We start from the raw sequence: 3,630 nt of genomic DNA, 5'->3' as shown, positions 1-3,630 counted from the left end.
GCTTAACAAGTGCTCTCACCTGCTAAGACCTTTCACTGGTCCTCCATTTCCTTTTGTATTTAGATTTCTTTCCCTTTTACCTACTTACTGTTTTCTGTTTATGTATGTTTTGGTACTCCCTTCAGGGATTGGGGGAAAGTGTTTCCCTTTCAGATAAAAACTTGACCAGGCCCCATCCAGGCCCTATTTCCTAAATGGCATAATTTTATGTTCCAAGTTTCTTCTACTCTAATTTTGTAATCTTCTTTAAATGTTTATCTTTCTTCCTATTTAGGTTATGCTTGTTTTTTTCTCATAGGGGCTCACAGAGACTAGAGTGACAATCATGGAGCCTGTATAAGTCTGAGCTAGGTCCTCTGCATACAAGTTATAGTTGTATAGCTTTGTTTTTATTTTATTTATTTATTTATTTATTTATTTATTTGGTTGGTTGGTTTAGGTTTTTTGAGATAGTGTTTCTCTGTGTAGTCTTGACTATCCTGGAACTCACTCTGTAGACCAGGCTGGCCTCAAACTCACAGAGATCTGCTTGTCTGTGCCTCCAGTGTGCCAGAATAAAAGGTGTGAACTACCACTACCAGGCATGTAGCTTGGTATTTTTGTTGGGACTCCTAACAGTAGAAATGGGGGCTGTCTCAGACTCTTTTGACTGCTCTTGGAATCCTTTTCCTCCTGCTGGGTTGCCTCATCCAGCCTTGATAAGAGAGTTTGTGCCTAGTCTTATTATAACCTATTATATCATGTTTGGTTGATATCCCTGGGAGGCCTGAATGGAAATTGAGAAGGAGTGGATCTCAGAGAAAGAGGAGATTGTGGGATGGGGACTGGCATGAGTTGTGGAAGGGGAAACTTCAGTCAGGATGTAATGTGTGATAAAAGAATTGTAAAAAGTCTGCATAAAAAATTCTACATATCCATTCTCAAAAGCCATTGAAGAGATCTTTTTCCTTTTTAAGTGTCAATGGAACTTTTGAATGTCACTTAACATGAAATTTTAGCTTTTTAAAGCTAAAATTAATTAAATTAGTAAATTTAGCTTTTTAAGCTGATGCGTATCTGATTTATAATCTAATATTGGTAGTGATTGTCTGTCTGTCATTAAAAGTAACTGTAATGTCTCTTCTACAATCAAAATTTTTTGTGTTAAAATGAATGCTTACTTATCTACTGCCTTAGTTACTTTCCTGTTGGTATGATGAGAACATCAAGACTAATAGCAACTTATTGGAGAAATAATTTCCTTGGGCTTATGGTTCCAGAGAGAAAATGTTCATAATGTTGGAGAAGGCAAAGCAGCCTCAACTGGAGCGATATCTGAGAACTCACCACACAGTAATCAGAGAGTGAACTACAAGAGTGGTGAAGCTATAAAACATCAAAATTTGCCCTTCTTCCCTCCAGTGATGCACTTCCTCTGGCAAGGATGCACCTCCTCAGGGTTCCATAATCTTCCCCAAACAGAAACACCAAATGTGGACTATTGTTTACATAAGCCTACAGGGGACATTTCAAATGTAAACCACAATACCCTATGAACATAATAACTCAACTATTACAAGAATCATAAAAAGTAGTCATTAGAAAGTATTTCTCAATTAACTCTCTTAGTGATTTCTAGTCCTAAAGGTCCTGCCACACTGTGTTCCTACCAATGTAAACTGGGAAACAGGAGTGATAAGGGCAGTCAGATCAAGTCCAGGCTTAGAAACAAAACACCATCCATGTGTCTCACAAGAGTAATCCTCAGAAATCATGAGACAGTCTCAATATCTCATAGGGTGACAACTGCTGGAAAGGCCCACACCTGCAGAAGATAGTTGTGCTCTGGAACTTACTGTGAAGAGTTTGTTGGGCAGAGAGACTTGATCTGTCTTTTCCTTTTCTAATTATCACTTTTCAAAATCACCTTCAGGCCATACCCCCTCCCTCCCTGACAATACACTGGTTTCACATGTGAAAAATGGTCTTGGGCAAAGAAGGAGGGAATATCACAGATGTCCTTGTAGTGTAAAAAGGGTCAGTGAAGAAATACCATGGCCCTGAGAACATAACCAAGGAAACACATCCTACTCCTAACCACCTGAGGACTTGAAATCTAACCAATCCTTGAGCATGAGAACAAACTAACAAAATCCGACCAATCTCTGATCTGTTCCCAAGCTTAGGAATTGAAATCCTGCCAATCCCCATCTGAAAATCTTCACCCTGAAAAGCTCTGCTCCTAAAACATTATATATAAGTCCTGTACCTGTTCAGTTTGGGGCTTCCTTTTCCACCCTGTCAGAGGCAGCTACTCTTCTGGATTCCTTCTACACAATAAATCTCTTAAGTGAGGTTTGTTATAACAACTTTCTTTCACCAGAGCAGAGCAGAGTTGTAACAATTTTCACCAGAGCAGAGCAAAGACATAATGGCTTTCCCTGGAGCAGAACAGAAGTGCTATAGTTCCACGGGGAACTTTCCAGTAGCAGATCAGAGCTGTAAGGACTTCACCAGGATAGAGAAGAACTATAACGCTTCGGCTGGGAGAACTTTCCCTTGTTGGAGCAGAACTATTATGCTCCCAGGAACCTGGGCAGAGCTGCAATATGACTTGGAAACAGAGCTATATTGAACAACCTGGCTGGAGAAACACCCTCTTCTGCTGGAGGAAAAAAAAAAAAAAAAAAAAAAACTTGTTACATGTGCATTAGGGAAACCTTTCATGGAACAAAGACTGTAACACTTTGCTGGGGAAACTGTCCCCCATAACACAGAGGTGTAACACTTCTATTGAGATAACTTTCCCTTCAGAGCTATAGGTATTCCTTGGCTTCCAACTACCAGGATACCTTTGCCTTCAGTGCCATAACACAGTCTCTCTCTGGGATTTAGAGCATGAAGAGCAAGGTGTAAATTGTCATAGATTAGGCAGTAGAGAAGAAAGTAACATTTGTAGGGTTTAGTTTTCATGGCAAAGAAAAGCTGATTCTTCCTGGAAAGGTATAGTTCCATTTATTCATTTTTATTTCTCTCTATGATTTTTAGTCTGCTGTAATACAGTTTTTCATTATATCCTGTTCTTGAAAACTCAATTGCATTGAAACAATTTCCTCCTGGCCTGACATGGACAGCAGCCATCTTGAAGCAGTAATTACTAAGATATTTTAGAACACCTTAAGCCTGTAGTCAGGGTAACAAAGTAAGCAGAAAGTAGACAGATGCCATATCTGTGGTAATAGTGACAGAAAAATTAACTTCTCTCAGAGGAGGAAGGGGAAGGAACCCTTAAAGCCCTAAATCCTCTTAAGATAATAAACTACTCCCATCTGCCCTTGAATTACAGATGGCCTTCCAGGGGAGGGGAGTTTCTAGATCATCTAAGAAACATAGGGTTAACCATAAACATTTCCAGATTCTGACCAAGGACACAAATCAAGGCCCCTATCCCTAAATTGTCTGACTAATTTCTATGTTCTGCTCTCATTTCTAACAAATAAGATCACCTATTTGCTCACAACACTGTAGTGACTTTAACTGTAAATACTGTAATAGGATAGAAATGAGAACAGTACTTTAGAAAAAGTGTTTACCCTAAATGATGATAAAACAAGAGATTTCTGCTAGTGACATAGTCACTATATTTGTGAA

Source organism: Cricetulus griseus, chromosome 2 (genome assembly GCF_003668045.3).
Source record: "Cricetulus griseus strain 17A/GY chromosome 2, alternate assembly CriGri-PICRH-1.0, whole genome shotgun sequence".
Classification (NCBI taxonomy): Eukaryota; Metazoa; Chordata; class Mammalia; order Rodentia; family Cricetidae; genus Cricetulus; species Cricetulus griseus.
Note: the sequence above shows the minus strand (reverse complement) of the source record.